We start from the raw sequence: 17,691 nt of genomic DNA on the forward strand, positions 1-17,691 counted from the left end.
CCGCGGCAAACGCAGCCAAACGAGCCGAAACGCTTCGGCGCTGGAGGGCCGGGCCGATCCGAAGAGCAGACCCAAGGCCGTCGCCGAATTCCGGGCTGAACAATGGCGCTTCCCCGAAAGCAGACAGCGGTTCGGGGAACTAGCCCCTCCCACCGCCGCAGCCCTTCATGCGGGGAGAGGGGGCGGCGGGGCCCCTGGGCCCCGGGACAGGAGATAAGGGAGGGCTGCTGGGAGGAGATAATTGGGCAGATAATGAGGCCTTCCAGCAGCTGGACCCCTGACTGATCCGGGGTCAGAGGGCAGGGCGGGCGCTGCGGGGACATACCGGCCCAGGCTCCGACACGCCCAGCGGACGGCTCAGCGAGCGCCGAGGCGAGGCACAGACCCGCGCGTACGGACGCACTACCCGCCTATAAACTGACCGCGCGTACGGACGCACTACCCGCCTATAAACCGACCGCGCGTACAGACGCACTACCCGCCTATAAACCGACCGCGCGTACAGACGCACTACCCGCCTATAAACTGACCGCATGTACGGACGCACTACCCGCCTATAAACTGACCGCGCGTACGGACACACTACCCACCTATAACTGACCGGCGACAGACCACACCGCTATAACGACCGGTACGACACACTACCCGCCTATAACCCGACCGGGACGATGTCAAACCTGACAGTGACCCTGTCAGAGAGAGTTGAAAGGAGATATCCACCTGGGACTGTTCTGGTACAGGACGCCTCAGAGTGTCTGACATCAAAGGCTAGCCGGGCTGGGCAGCGTGTCATAGCGTCCGCTCTGCTTCGTCACAGCCAGGGAAGCCACAGGGGTTAGTGTGAGACTGCCATCGTATTTACCTTCAGCATCAGCGCGCCGTCCCGACCGACATCGAGGCTAAAAAAGCTCAAAGGTGGCCTGTCCCGCGACGGCGTGAACTTCTTCTGTCCAAATCTCAAAGCCTGAGGAGAGCCGACTGAACAGACGAGCCGCCCGGCCACTGAGGAAGCGCACTTACCGCCCGGTGTGCGCGCGCTCCATAAAAAGTCAACAAACGGCTCGCACGCATGTTTCCGTCCAATCACACGGCGCTGGATGCCTAAGCGCAGCACAGCGCTGTGTCAGAGTTCACCCCGGGTGTGTCAGCAGCCTCCTGTCACGAGCGTCTGCGCGGCTGGCAGGTGTGATGCGTGCCGAGCACCTCCTGAGGTGAGGTGGGATCCCGGCTGAAGCTCCGCCCCCCCGCCGCTCGGCGTGCGAGCCTCACGGAAACTTCCACACGCAGCAACAAGCAGGAACCTGCCGAGGGGCGCAGCGCGGCGCTGGCGCTGCCAGGCTGAAAGACCCACGGGTTTATCTGAAGGTGCCATTTAGCCATCTTTAAAGTCTTAAGATCAGCTGCAGTTTACCATCGCCACACAAAGCCAAAATTACGCACTGCGGAACGGTGTTAGGGAACAGGCCTTGTGGTTATCTCTCAACAATGCGTCTACACATCAACAGCTCTGTAAGGCCATCGCAGAGAAAGCCGTTAAAAAGCAGGGACCACCCAAACCTCTCTGTGTGTGTCTCGCCCCACAGTGTTTCTGATTAGTGCACACGCAACACCTAAACACTCCGTCTGTTACCACACAGCGCTGCTTCCTTCTAATAACACATCACGCGCCATCAGCCACCTCCCCCAGCTACCTGCCCCTTGACCTGCGACCTCTGACCCCCAACAAGCAGACACCTTTCACTGGCCTGACGTCCATACTCACTGATTGGCCTGTGAAGCTGTAAAGAGAGGCACTGATAAGAATAAAGGACAAGTTTAACATTAACTTCAGCTGGGTCTGGCACCCTCAAGTCCTCCGTTACTGATTGACTTAGATTATCTGTCAGCTCAAGACCGGATGACTTCCGTTAATAAACAATGGCGCTGCATCGCACGGTCAAACTGTCAGCCATGAAGGAACGCAACACAGTTCTCCTGAAGCCACCTACAGCAGAAGCCAAGGGCCTCTTCCCCATCTTGTGCAAAACGCCCTTGTGTAGAGAACAGTGAGATCGGACTGCACTTCCCCACAGTGCTGACTGGCTTCTGTCACAGCCGCCAGCCAAAGTTCACACAGAACTGACCCTTCGACCTGAAGACAGAAAAAATGCATGAACCGGTGCAGCCGCAGGTTTGAATCCCGCCGGAGCGTCTCAGAAGCTGCGCGTGAGGAGGCGAGACGGGACAGCGAGGAGCTCCTTAAACCCGCAAACCCAAAGTCGCCGAGCGGAAGCGCTAACTAGCGGGGCTCACTGCGGGCTACTGAAGCGCGTCTGTTCTGCGCTCTGAGGTTGTGTGCCAGGGCCTGAGGAGAGCGCCAGGGTGCTCAGAGAGGAAGGGCACACCAGCGGGGCTAACCGCCATTCACCACTGCACTGGTGCTGCTGATCTCCACAGCAACCCCCCCCCCCCCCCAAAAAACAACCAAACCTGCCGTAACGCTCACAAGCAGCGTTCAGAAAACAAGGAGCTTAAAGACTGAGGAGAGACGATTCAGAGCCTGCCTGGCTCGAGACGCTCGGTGAAAAAAGAAGAAAAAAGGAGGGAAAAAAACCCAAGAGCAGATAAGGCGGCCATTCAAAGGCCTCTCCCCCCAGCACTCAGAGCTTCCTGTGCTGGGCTGTGACATTTCACTCCACACATCCCCACATAGACCTTATCTGCAGATTTCACTCAGAGCCCAGCAGGCAGGCAGAACTACAGCACTGTTTGGAAAGAGGAACCCTTCCCGCCCCCCCCACCCCCACCCCAAACCCCCGATGGCCCCCGCCCCCGGCCCGTTGGGCTGCTGGCCAATCACGTCCCAACATCCGCACACTTTCCAGCGCGCTCCTGCTTCTCTCTCTACTCCTGCAGTGAAACGCTGAAACAGACACACTCCTCTGCTTCTGTCTCTCACTCACCGTCCCTCTCTCCGTCTGTCTCCATCTTTCTCCCGTCCCTCCTTCTCTCTCTCCGTTATTCTCTCTCTCTCGCACACTCAGTCCTGTCAGCTCTCAATCTGGACACATGGCAGGGAAGTGGCGGTTGAGTGTGGGGTTTTTCAGCTGGGGGGCAGGCGGAGGTTGAGGTGGAGGAAAACAGGCTGGGGGTGGAGGGTGGACTGTCGTTTCCTGAAATCCGATCATGGGCAGAAGGGGTGGGTGGGGGGGCAGGATTCCAGAGCCGGCCTACAGCCCGTCAGCAGCCTGTCGCAGGGAATCATCATGCGTGCAGCCGCCCCCCCCCTCAGAAATGACATCACTCCACACTGCACTTCCCCTCTCAGAGAGAGAGAGAGAGAGAGACGGAGGGAAAAACACACCCTGGCTCACCCTGGCTGGCCACTCAACAGGCTCCCTGTACTATTTGCAAACCAAATGCTCCGATTCAGACACGGTCAGGGAAGGACCGTTATGGCCGCTCCTGAAAAAGCCCTTTGTGGGACATCCCCAGGACGCGGACGAGGACCCGGACTCCCCCCGGCCCCACCCCCCCCCCCGCCCCACCCCGGCCCCCCCCTTTCCATCGACGTGGCTCCTCTCTCGCTGCTCTGCTCCAGTCCAGGACAGCGCCACGGTGAACGGCTCCAGGCTGCTGCGCGGTCGAGAGCGGCCGTGTGCGGTCCGAACACAGACCTGCTGCTGCGCGCTCGAGAGCGGCCGTGTGCGGTCCGACAGCAGACTGCAGTTTTGGGCGCTCGAGAGCGGCCGTGTGCGGTCCGAACACAGACCTTGCTGCTGCGCGCTCGAGGGCCGGCCAAGATGCGCGCAGCGCGTGTGCGGTCCCAACACAGACCTGCTGCTGCTGCGCGCTCGAGACGGCCGTGTGCGGTCCCAACATAGACCTGCTGCTGCTGCGCGCTCGAGAGCGGCCGTGTGCGGTCCGAACACAGACCTGCAGCTGCGCGCTCGAGAGCGGCCGTGTGCGGTCCCAACACAGACCTGCTGCTGCTGCGCGCTCGAGAGCGGCCGTGTGCGGTCCCAACACAGACCTGCTGCTGCTGCGCGCTCGAGAGCGGCCGTGTGCGGTCCGAACACAGACCTGCTGCTGCGCGCTCGAGAGTGGCCGTGTGCGGTCCGAACACAGACCTGCTGCTGCTGCACGCTCCTGGCCCGCTCACATGCCAGCCGAGCTCACGGACCAATCAGATCCGCCACCACCATTCAGGCAGCAGGGACTCCAACGGTCCCAACAGCGCGTCTGCACAGACAGCTCAACGCTAACAGCAGCTATCACAGCCCGCACCTCACACAGCTTCCAAAAAATACATTCCTTTGAATTAAGCCCCAAACGCTGTCATCTATCAAGCAATCACACTTTCCTTTGATTTACAAATTCTGTGAAGGCACAATGAAACTTGTGTCTTTCATGCACTGTTTTGTATGAAAGACACATTACATCCACAATTATTATCATCACAGCGTGTGCTGCGGTTCATATGCGAGGAATACATATTCATATTCATATTCGTTATTCAGGCAGAGTCCTCTTTTTGAAGAGTGCTTGTTTGTCGCTGTCAATTGGAAAATGAGTCAACCCAAAATCAGGCAGAAAATGAGAATGGGAGGCTGGTGGCAGCTTTCAGAAACATTTCTCAGATATTTTACAGTATATTAGAGCCTGTCACAGCAGCAGCAAGCCTGTCTGAAGGTTGACTGCAGCTCTTCTATGCTGTACATATATGCGGTTTTAAAATCAGGTACGGGTTCTCATTAGTTAAAGTGGAGCTGAGAATGTAGCTGAGCTGATAAAGGGCTGGACCCTCCACGCTGTCCTCACACCATCTGCAGGGCCACCTGACGGCCTGAAATCCCCCCCGACCGCCACACTGAAGCCAACATGGGCAGATTAGGCTCCTCAGAGTAACTGTGCAGACAAGGGATTTAGACACTTCACACGCACATGCACATGCACACATGCACACACATAAAAAAACTCACATATGCATGCACACATACAAACAACCACACACACACACATACACCAAGACAGACATACACAGGCACACACGCACAAAGATACACAGGCACTCACTGAGACACTCACACGTGCACACGCGCACGCACACACACACAGACACGCGCGCACACGCACGCACACGCACGCACACGCACGCACACGCACGCACACACACACACGCACACACGCATGCACACACCACACACGTGCACACGCGCACACACGAGCACACACACACACACACACACACACACACACACACACACACGCGTTCCGAATCTCACAGTGGACCACTAAAAGCCGAGGGGGAAAATGCATGGAAATGAAAGTAAAGGGCCTGAGCCTCATCTCCACACTGAGTAACGCAAGCCCACTAACTACAGCATCTTCCTTATTTCACACGTCCTGCTACACACAGAAATGACATAATACACAATACAACACCAGAGCAAATGGCAGTGCAATAATCAAAAATCAACCAAAATAAAAACTCATAGCCATAACAATATTACCAGACTGTATGCAAGAACGTTTCAGGAACCGTTTAGTAAAGAGGAATCCCTTCACTGCTGCAACATTACAGTATCCACAGGAGTAACGCCTAATGTGCAGAAAAGAGAAGCGGCTGTACGTTTTCCCAGACGTTGTTGTGGGGAACCCGGCACTCGTGGCTACTCCGTTTCCTGTGCTGGGCTCTCCAGCCTTTCACCGCAGCGCTACTGTACACAGGGTACACCGTGCCACTGAAGGACAATGAGAGTGTGTACGCGCTGCTGTGTAGGGAAGAGTGATATAAAACACAGAGCATGCACACTGCACTACTCAGTAATCACACAGCCTTGTGTTAACCTGATGTACCGCATGCTGATGAGCAATCAGATACGCATGTGAAATAGCGCTGTATTGATTACTCTTAAGTGCAGGAGCGCGTTTCCATGGAGAGCCTGGCTGGCCTGGCGGGAGGGCCGTGCGGAGCGTGTGGTAAGAGACAGGAGAGACAAAGCAAAGTGGGTGTGAAGGGGGGGCAGCTCAGGACACCGTCGTCACCGTCCCCTGGATTCACTGCACCCCCCGCGCCGCGCAGATGAAGGTGGTCTGTAAATCAGGACAGCGGGCAGTCCGCTCGGCGTCAGCGCCTGACCTGTGAGGAGTTATTACAGCACCAGGGCCGTCCTCAGGGTCTACACGCAGGACACTCCCCTAAACCCGCCCTTCCCAGAGGAACACAGAGAGGGGGAAACGCATACGGTTCAGTGTGGGGTGCGGAGGCAAGGGGCTTCAATCTGGTTTATTACTTCTGAGAGAAGTTCTACTTATGAATGACATAATTGCATTCTTTGAGGATCCCTTTCCATACGGGGTGTACGTCAGAGACTGAAGCTGCAGGAAGCTCTGCTGTGGAGATCTGTGAGCGCTCCTCCTGGTGCGGCTAGGACCAGACGAGGAGTTACAGCGCTCCCGTTCCCCCCGACAGAAACGCCACCCCATCTCTACCCATCCTCTGCTCTGTGTGCAGAGACCAGCCCTGCCACACTTTCTGCTCCCCTCTGTGAGGTCACCTTCAGGGGGCAGGAACAGAATGTATGCATTAGCCCTGCGCAACTCTAATATCCTTCCCCCCAGCTCCTAATTACTTTCATCTTTTGGTTCCACACATCAAAAATGAAGCTCAGTGGCTTACATGAATGGTTTACAGGAGTGAGTAAGTGACTGCGCATAAGTGTTGCAAAACTACTGAGTCACACAGATCCACCACCGGTAATCGCCCATAAGCCACTGACTTCACATCATCACCGCAGCAGAGACACATCATTACTGCAGTCAGGAGTGGGGAAAAAAAATGAACTAAAAATGAACATCCGACCAATCAGAGCCCATGGCCCAAAAGAGAATAGTTTTTAACAGGGAAAAAAATTACTTTCAATCCAGATCTGAACTGAACCGACCGACCAATATGACACACTGACACGACAGCGAATATCTCAATTCAATACTACAGCAGGACAGAGTGGAAAAAAACTTGGTAAGAATCGGGTCAAATCAAAATATCCCACTCAGGAAATGCTCTTTTTTGCCAATAATAATATGATGAGAACGTACTTCTTACTGAATAGGATCAGGCCGTTTCATTCTTGGCTCCAAGTCGACATCGAGTAGTCCACGTCACGTGACTGGGGTTTTATCGCCGGAAAGTTCTCTGAGCCCGGAAAGCAGATGTAGGCTCTGGGCAGAAGCTGACTGCTGCTAGCCCAGGAAGAGCAGAAGCCACGCCTTTGAGAGCACGTGCACTGCTCCAACTAACGCTCCCAAACCAGCGCGAGCCAAACACTCTCACTGCCCACCTTTTCCAGAGAGAAACGTTCGTGGAAGCAATCGCTTTTTGCTGTTGTTGTTGATTGATTTCATATGGAATTGCGCTCTGTCCACTTGAGCAGATTCGGCATTCCTCTCTGAAAGGGGGATGTTTGCGTCCGAAGAGGAATTTTCGACAGGAGACACGGGTCAACGGCAGCGCTCCTCTTGGGCCGACGGAGGCTCGGCGACCTAAAGACCCGGCGGTGAAACCCCCACTGCTCACGGGTCACTCCCAAATTCACGTAAAATATCATCGGCAGCTTTGCGCAAAGCGGAAGGCGAAGCAGGGAAGAGCGCAGCCGCAGCGCATGTGCTGTAGCGCGAGGCGGTGCGCAGATGGCGGTGCGGAGGGGATTGATCGAGCCCAGGCAGCGCCCCAAGCGGAGCGCGCTCTCACGCGCTGTCAAACCGCCAATCGCTCGCCATAGCGCCCCGCGGCCGCGTAGGAGCCACGAGTGCAGAAACAATCGATGTGCATCCACTTTGATCCACATCAGGCTCCGGTTTCATCAATTCCATTCCATCACCCCCCCCCCCACCAACCCCCCACACCCCCCCCCCCCCCCCCCCCCAACACACAACTTCAACACAGGCCGGCAACCGAGAGCAAAGCAGCTGTACGACAGGCTACGCTCCTGGGGATAATGGCAGGATAAGTTCTACCTCTTCGGTTGGGCATTAATAGGGGATACAGCCCTCACACGGGCGTCCGTACGGCTCTCCTCCCCTTCGCCAGGTCAGTAAATTACCTCAGATACCAGCGCTCAACATTTCCCAGCTGTTGTTTCCCATGAAGCCCTGTTTAATCTTCCTCAGCTAATAAAGGCCACATTTCCAAGGCCAGGCCAGAGGGAGGGGAGAGCCGCTTCCCTCATCGGGCTGTTTCATTTATTTATTTGTTGTTTAAATGCCAACCAAAAGTTGCTTGCGGTCGTAAAACAATTTTTAAACAATTCCTCACTTGTTACCGGGCCGTTCAATCTCCTTTTGACTTCCTGTTGATTGAGCTCAAAGCTCAGCGGTGTGGCGGACATGTGGGCGGAGCCAAGCAGGGTGGGTGGAGATCAATCAGAACACATTCTGGCCCCAGCAGTGCGTTTCTCTGGAAAGGACAGAACTGTATGTGCCCTAAATGGCAGGGAGCAGGAAGAGGAAACTGCCCCCAATTTATCTTTTTAGAAAGAGCACAACATACGCCTGCACGTTTTAAGAGGGGGACAGGGAGGGTGGGGCTGGCGCAGTAGTGGCTGGTGCCAAGGGGCGGTTCAATAATTATGACATCTATCAAGTTACCTGCAGCCAGCGCAGCGTAACAGCGACTGGGGGGAAGCCTGAACAAACCTGGGTATGGCAGGAGTGTACCTGTGTACACTGAGTACCTGTGCACACTGAGTACCTGTGCACACTGAGTACCTGTGCACACCCAGCCTCAGCACATGGCACTCAGGCGTGACGCGTGGCTGTGTCAGCAGGGGGGGGCGCAGAATGATCTGTAGCCGTAGCGTGCGCAGTCAGAACCGCCTGCGCATGTCCCTGTGGCTCTGGGCTCCAGCGCGGGACGGGTGAAAACATGAGCACGGCAGAGGCTCCAGGAGCAGGGCGACCCCAAACGGAACCGGCACGGAGACGGGAGAAGAGCCTGGCACGGTCACGACGACCGTTCTACTGCGGTCGCTTCGCCTCCAGGCTTCACCGCAGCGCCCCCCACTCCCCCCAGCACCGCAGCGCGCCCCACTCCCTCCAGCACCGCAGCGCCCCCCACTCCCCCCAGCACCGCAGCGACGCCCCCACTCCCCCCAGCACCGCAGCGCGCCCCACTCCCCCCACCAGCACGCAGCGCGCCCCACTCCCCCAGCACCGCAGCGCGCACCCACCCCCCATCCCAGCACCGCAGCGCGCCCCACTCCCCCCAGCACCGCAGCGCGCCCCACTCCCTCCAGCACCGCAGCGCGCCCCACTCCCTCCAGCACCGCAGCGCGCCCCACTCCCTCCAGCACCGCAGCGCGCCCCACTCCCCCCAGCCAGACTACAATCAGAACCCGCCGGGAAGAACTACAGGATCAGCACAGCCAGCGGGAGAGAGAGGGAGGGAGGCAGGGAGGGAGGCAGGGAGGGGAGGAGAGAGGGAAAGAGAGAGAGGGAAGGAGAGAGAGGGAGGGAGACAGGGAGGGGAGGAGAGAGGGAAAGAGAGAGAGGGAGGGAGGCAGGGAGGGGAGGAGAGAGGGAAAGAGAGAGAGAGAAGGAGAGAGCAGGGCCGGCCGCCAAGCACATTCCTGACCACGGACTCCTCTGAATACAGCAGAGCCAGAACGCCCCCAGATCCAGGTGTCACAGAACAGGGGACCCAAAGAGGGATGAGTCAGGCCCGAAACTTCAGCTGTGTGCGCCTGAGAGAGAGAGAGAGAGAGAGAGAGAGAGAGAGAGTGAGAGAGAGAGAGAGAGAGTGAGAGATAGAGGGACAGAGAGACAGAGAGAGACAGAGAGAGACAGAGGGACAGAGGGACAGAGGGACAGAGAGACAGAGAGAGACAGAGGGACAGAGAGACAGAGGGACAGAGGGACAGAGAGAGACAGCGAGAGAATAGCCCCCAACCTCAGATGGATTGAGCAGGGCTAGTCAGGCTGCAACATTAACCCCTCATATTATAGCGTACATAAACTCAGCGCAGCAAGCTCTCAGGAAGCAGAGCAACATTTAGAAACTCTTTGACCGCTACATTTCCTATTCGTGCTGGTCCCACGTCTGAAGACGCCGGCCGGTGAAGATGAATGCCTGGCTGCCAAGGCTCAAGGACTACTGAAATCTAATCTGACACCCAAGTGCTGGGAAAGCTCTTTAAAAGCGTTCATTTCAAGACAAATGGAAAGAATTGCTCTTGGCAGCAACAAAAGAAAGAAAAAAGAAACGTCTGTATCTGGCAAGAAAGAGATAAGGACGCAGCATTGTGCTGGTCTGTAGCTGCTAGCGATAGCACAGCCACGGTGGCGGACTCCTGACAGTCAGAGCGCTGGGAAGGGCTAGCGGCGCAACGCGCTAACAAGCGACTTCCAATACGGGAAGCCAGCCGCAGTGCATCGTGGGAAACGGCCTACAGACCCCATGACTCACACGCCTCCCGGGCCCCCGCTGAGCCCCCCGGCACAACGGCTGCGCTCCTCTCAACCGACGCGGCGGCGGCTTCGCTTCTCACACACGGACTCCCGTCAGACGCGTCCCAGCTACGGGCAAGTCCAAAGCTGCCGTCTCTCCCCTTCAGGGACAGAGAACAGCCGTTTGTGTGGGTGAAACAAGCTCTCGTAAAAGCAGAGATTATCTGGGAAAAAGGGAAGAAGGGGAAGAATGCGGGCCGGCCAGACTCCCCTGTTCCAACGAACGCTTTTATTACACTGTAAACAAAGAGGCAGAGAAACATCCGGGCTCCGCGTCTGACGAGAGCCACGCCGGTAACGTCCACCCTCCCCTCCAGCCACCCTGAGCAGGGCTCCTCACCAGGAGAGGAGGGCAGGGGGCCTTCACAGAGCAAAAATCAATAAGCAAAGTGCTCTTTTACGGGAGTGTCCATAAGGCGCTCTGTGTTCCTTCTGAAAACAAGCTTCAGGGGCAGCGAGGTAAAAGCCACACAATGACCTGTTCCTGGAAAGTTAGGGAGGATCTCGGGTGGCGTCGGCACAGGGGGCCCCTGTACTGCCAGAGCGGGGCGGGACATCAGCACAGCCCAGAAGAGCGAGGGCCAATCAGGCAGGCCTGCCCACTGAACTCTCAACAAAGGCCGGTTCCTGAGAGGAACTCACTGCTATTAATAACACAGAGAACTCTCCGGAAAGAGCACCGGAGCCAGGGCGAGCACACAGGCCACACGTCCAAATCACACACACGTACACACTCACACACACACACGTATACACACACACACACACACACATACACACGTACACACGCGCGCGCACACCCACAGAGGCCACACGTCCAAATCACACACACACACACACTCACACACACGTATACACGTATACACACACACACGCACGCACGCACATACACACGTACACACACACGCACACACCCACAGAGGCCACACGTCCAAATCACACACACACACACACACACACACGCACGCACGCACGCACACACACGTACACACACACGCACGCGCGAGCGCACACACACATACACCGAAAAGAAAAAACTAGCATAGGCACACACACCCAAAACATACATAATCACGCACTCATGCAGAACATACACATAATCACTCACATGCATCCAAAACACACTTAGACACACACTCACACTGACATTTTTATACACAAACTCACATACACACGCATGCACACAGTCGCCATGGTCACAGCCCTCTTCCTGCCCCCTCTCTGACACCCCCACTCTCAGAACAATAGCCCCCCTCAGCCCCGGTGGGGGAGGGGGGGGGGGCGGTCAGGCTGACTCAGACTCTCCTCACCATCTCCATCACCATGGTAAAAGCTACTCCGCTAGTCACACGTTCCAAAATACTGTGGCCCTGTGTCCCAGCGTCTGCCCGCACAGAGCCCGGGGTGAGCGCGGCGGCGAGCGATCAGACAGGTAATTATCCCGCACGCACCCCATTGTGCCGCACACCCCCGATTAGCCTCCGTAATCAGCCGCACGTCAGGAGCGCTCAGGAGCGCGGATATGAGCGTGCACGTCCGGAGCGCTCAGGCGCACGGATACGAGCGCGCACGTCAGGAGCGCTCAGGAGCGCGGATATGAGCGCGCACGTCAGGAGCGCTCAGGAGCGCGGATATGAGCGCGCACGTCAGGAGCGCTCAGGCACGCGGATATGAGCGCGCACGTCAGGAGCGCTCAGGCACGCGGATATGAGCGCGCACGTCAGGAGCGCGGATATGAGCGCGCACGTCAGGAGCGCGGATATGAGCGCGCACGTCAGGAGCGCTCAGGCACGCGGATATGAGCGCGCACGTCAGGAGCGCGGATATGAGCGCGCACGTCAGGAGCGCGGATATGAGCGCGCACGTCAGGAGCGCGGATATGAGCGCGCACGTCGGGAGCGAGACCGGCCATGCATCAAACGGCCAATTTCAGAGGAGACTGTTTACACCGCCTCTCCATAAGCACCGCCCGCCCAGCCCCGAAGGGGGGCGGAGGAAGACCAAAATAATCAAACACGGACGCACAAACCAGCCACAACAATAACAAAGACGCCGTATCAACCAAGAAAAGCAACAGTAAAGCCCTGGCAGAAACACAGATGTAGGCCGTGAGTTTCTATTCAGAGCAGCGCAGTCATGGTGGAGCCTGAAAAACAGGCGGCATGGAGGCAGTAACCCTGCGGTAAGAGGGTCAGTCTGTGTGGGGAAACAGGCCTGACTCTTTCCTAGATGATTCTGCCATAACCAGGCTGTACACACAGCACGGGAGCCCTAAACAGCAGCGCAGAAACACTAAGACACAATGTGGAAAACCTGCGTCTGGGAGTCAAGAGTCAGGTGACTGTCACATGACTAATGTGACCCTATATAACCGCGTAGTAGGGCTTAGAAAAGCCACATTACTCCCAACACACAAACCAAACCACAAAAGACTCCAATGTAATATACAGAAGTGTTGCCATCTTGGATTAACGCACCACCTTTGTTCGTACTGTACACTGCCACACACAGGAGAGATTTCACACAACTCGCGCAGCCGGGGACGTATAAAAAGCACCACGTTTCCACTGTTGAATAAGCACATTGTTCTCCTGTATTGGGTAACATCACAGATCTAAACGTTTAGACAGCTGTGGCTTCTCCTTCTCCCGGGTCTGTCCAACAGCAACACATCCATCGGGACCGAGCTGTTTGTTTTCCGGGGAAGTACAGTCAAATCTAAACAGCGATCCGTTTCCCATCCCGGAGACGGCGGGGCTTTCTTGCGAAAAGCCAGACCCGAACGTCAGCGCGAGCTCGGCGTGCGTGCGTGGGGGGGGGGGGGGGGGGGGCATGTTCACCACGGCTCCGCGCCCCGCGATGCGCTCACTTCATCAAACCCGCTGATGGAAGAGTCGCCCGGCTCAAGGCCATCGGAAATCCACACGCAGAACAGTGTATTATCACAGAGGAAAGCCGTACCCTAGAAGATCCACATACATTCATACATTAAACTAATGAGAAATCAGAATTTCACCAGAGGATTACGCCTGAGCCAAGGAACCACTCGGATTAGGTCAGGAGAGAACCAATGAAAGGGCAGTAAGAACACAGAGGCTGCTGGGAGAGAGGACGCCCGTGACGGCAGGACACCTTAGCCCTCTGGGGGCTGTTCTCCCTCTCGTTTGTTTTCAGACACTCACAGGGGCAATTAAGCTGGCGCACTTACTGACTGACTGGCTGACTGACTGACTGACTGACTGACTGACTGACTGGCTGACTGGCTGACTGACTGACTGACTGACTGACTGAGTGACTGACTGACTGACTGACTGACTGATTGACTGACTGGCTGACTGATTGACTGACTGGCTGACTGGCTGACTGACTGACTGACTGACTGGCTGACTGGCTGACTGACTGACTGACAGGCGCAGCATTTCGGAGGAGCTGCCAAACCCAACAGCCATTATTAACTTAACACCACCAGCACCCGGCTGTACATTACACTTCACTACAGCGCTGCGGTCAGAGGACCAGCGCTTCCATCACAGAACGTACCGGAACATGGAGCCCACAGACAGGAACAAACCCCACTGCTTCCCCTTTACTCCAGTGAGGGGGGGGGCTAACTACTGAAGAAGAAGTGTGCATGTTCACCTGCTGCACGTGTCATGGCGCGATCATTTTTAAAGGATATTCTGGGGGAAAAAAACAGTTTCGGTAACAACCGCTGCTTCCCCTTTTGTTTCAGAGCTGCCTTTTATAATCCTGTGGCTTTCATCCCCGGCAGGAAGTGACACGTCTCGTTTTACCGCTTTGTTCCCTCTTTGGCTGGTCTCCATGGCGAGGGTTGCCATGCCGTGTCAGCCGCCGGCGCTAATTAGCGCTGGGGGCGCGGCGGAAACGCACGCCACCCAGCGAAGTGGGCGTGACCGAGAGGGCCGCTCGCTGTGAAAGCAGCCCTATCGGCTGCCCTTTTCACAAGAGGAGCTTCCTGCTGGGCCAGGAAACCCAGCCTGGGGTAAGGGCAGGGGAGAGGCCGCTCAAAGGATCGCCACAGTGACCGGTGCAGAGAGGCCACACACCGCAAGCCCCCGTCCCCTGGAACACTGAGGCACACTTCCCAGTGTAGGACCTGTAGGTCTGGTGCTCAGGTAGGCCAGCTCTCTGACACGGGCTTCATCAGAAAGACTGACATCTGCACCATCTACACAACCCACCCACAGACCGACTTCAGTCCAAAGCAAAACTGGAGCTGTAAACCAAAAACAAAAAGGCTGGCCTCGCACGTGTTCCTTCTGCTAGCGCTAATCCGTTACATTCAGAGCCCGTGAGCCATGCTGCAGAGCTAGGCCCTGGGTTCCTCCACACCCCCAACACCATCTCCCCACCTCCCCACCTCCCCACCTCCCCGCCCCCCGCCCGCCCCCTTTAATCTCCCACGGATTTCATACCCTGGCAGCTAGCGCGTAATCTTTCTGGATTATGTCAGGATGTCAGAGTGGCCCGAGCTCGCCGGACACGCCCAACCGCGCGGCGGTAAACAAAGAGCAGACGCCGGCTCCCGCCCAAACGCAGCCGCCATTAAAAAGCCCGGGAACGAGACGCTGGGGGAGAAAGGAAGGAAGAGAGAGAGAAAACATCGCCGCGGAACGGCAGAGCGATGAGGGCCGGCCTGGAACCAGAAAAGGCGTACACAAACCCCAGCGCTGATCCCAGCTGCTTGGAGCTGATTGGCTGGACACTTACATCACACAGCACAGTGCATATGCACTTATTCTTTGGGCTGGCAGAGGCCCTCATCAGAGGCCCTCATCCTGGCTGCCCTATGTGACTGCTGCACAGGAGCCACTGTTACACAGCCAGGACTCAGAGAGGCTAACCAGGCTAACAAACGTGCTCAAAGCTATTCAAACCTGCAAACCGCCCCATTACCAGCCCAGCTCCTAAACTGAGAGGCTAATGGCTTTCTGTGGGCTCGGGAAGACAAAATCTCCCGCTGTTACCCATCAGCCCCACCGCACTTTCTATTGCCTTTCACTATTCGACTGTAAATGTGTACATCTTATAAGGAAACAATGTAAAAAAATTTTAAAAATAGTGGCCTGGGCAGCAAAGCATGCTGGGAATAACAGCAACATCACAAGATGAAGGGGAGAAATAAACATGAGAAGATGACAGAAGCACAGCTCTGTTTGACAGGAAAAAACTAAGACACATCGTCAAGTTCATTTAGCGTTGAAACCACAATCCACTACGACAGGAAAAAAGGACAAAGATGAGTCCTAAAAGGATCCATAACCGGCTGAAAGGGTAGCAGTTCAGACTGGGTTAGTGCTGGTGCGCAAGGCTAAATGGCGCTACTGTTTCTGGTTTTGCAAGTACTTTATCCATCTGCTTTGTTTTCCAAATTTAGCTGACGTGTCATTCTATGAAACTCAAAGGCTAATTGTTCGAGCCCTGCTGTTGAGCTGGGCGGGACCTCCCTTGTGCTGCCGCATGCTGCGGGAGTCCTCGGGCTGCAGCAGCGGAGCGGAGGAGCGTTATTTCGGCTTTTTCCCGCCATGTCGTTAAACACATCGTCGCAATATGCAAACCGCACCGGTCACGTCTCCTCCGTGTCTCCAGCCAGTCGCCGCGGCAACAGGCGCGAATCGCGGCCGGCTCCAGTCCGCGTGGGAAACGCTTTCCCTCTGGCTTGTGTTTGAGGGGCCAGGCCGAGCCCGAAAGAGCAGCCCGGCGCTGACCGACCCCAGATCAGCCAAGATCAGCCCCCAGGAAGGGGAAGGGAAGGGGGAGGAGGGAGAAGAACCCGGGAAGGGGAAGGGAAGGGGGAGGAGGGAGAAGAACCCGGGAAGGGGAAGGGAAGGGGGAGGAGGGAGAAGAACCCGGGAAGGGGAAGGGAAGGGGGAGGAGGGAGAAGAACCCGGGAAGGGGAAGGGAAGGGGGAGGAGGGGGAAGACACCGGGAAGGGGAAGGGCAGGGGGAGGAGGGAGAAGAACCCGGGAAGGGGAAGGGCAGGGGGAGGAGGGAGAAGAACCCGGGAAGGGGAAGGGCAGGGGGAGGAGGGAGAAGACACCGGGAGGCGGGAGATATCAGTGGCCTGCGTTATGTCCACTCCATTTCCCCTTCAGAATACAGACATTAGGCCAAGCTGCTGCACTCAGCAGGGCCTCACCCGAGGGCAGACTGTTACACACACACACACACACACACTCTCTCTCTCTCTCTCACACACACACACACACACACACACACTCTCTCTCTCTCTCTCACACACACACACACACTCTCTCTCTCTCTCTCTCTCACACACACACACACACACACACACACACTCTCTCTCTCACACACACACACACACACACACACACACTCTCTCTCTCTCGCTCACACACACACACACACTCTCTCTCTCTCTCTCACACACACACACACACACACACACTCTCTCTCTCTCGCTCACACACACACACACACACACACTCTCTCTCTCTCGCTCACACACACACACACATACACTCCCTCTCACTCACACACACACACACACACACACACACTCTCTCTCTCTCGCTCGCTCACACACACACACACACTCTCTCTCTCTCTCTCTGTCACTCACACACACACACTCCCTCTCACTCACACACACACAAACTCTCTCTCTCGCTCACACACTCTCTCTCTCACTCGCTCACATGCACGCACACACACACACACTCTCTCTCTCTCGCTCACACACACACACACACACACTCTCTCTCTCTCGCTCACACACACACACACACACACTCTCTCTCTCTCTCTCGCTCACACACACACACACACTCTCTCTCTCTCTCTCTGTCACTCACACACACACACTCCCTCTCACTCACACACACACAAACTCTCTCTCTCTCGCTCACACACTCTCTCTCTCACTCGCTCACATGCACGCACACTCACACACACTCTCTCTCTCTCACACACACACACACACTCTCTCACATGCATGCACACACACACACACACACACACACACACACACACACACTCTCTCTCGCTCACACACACACACACGCACTCACACATACTCACACACACACACACTCTCTCTCTCTCACTCACACGCACACACACACACTCTCTCTCTCGCTCACAGGCACGCACACACACACACACACACACACACACACACAACTTCTGCTACAGTAGATACTCTGGAATGCTCTGGAGCAATGT

General features: G+C 56.3%; 1 protein-coding gene across 10 annotated transcripts in view; it reads right to left on the bottom strand.

Moving 5' to 3' along the window:
• LOC135242311 (unconventional myosin-IXAa-like) overlaps nt 1-17,691 on the bottom strand; it is a 160,404-nt gene that overhangs the window by 128,285 nt on the left and 14,428 nt on the right. The window contains exon 1 of one of the 10 annotated variants that reach the window (XM_064313327.1): nt 2,943-3,080. The exons of 8 other annotated variants lie outside the window; for them this stretch is intronic. The gene's annotated coding sequence lies outside the window, so the exon portion shown is untranslated. Of the gene's footprint in view, nt 1-2,123; nt 2,144-2,942; nt 3,081-17,691 lie in introns of those variants that run through there. One more of the 10 variants, XM_064313328.1, reaches the window with a different exon arrangement.

The sequence above is a fragment of the Anguilla rostrata genome, chromosome 16 (genome assembly GCF_018555375.3).
Source record: "Anguilla rostrata isolate EN2019 chromosome 16, ASM1855537v3, whole genome shotgun sequence".
Lineage (NCBI taxonomy): Eukaryota > Metazoa > Chordata > Actinopteri > Anguilliformes > Anguillidae > Anguilla > Anguilla rostrata.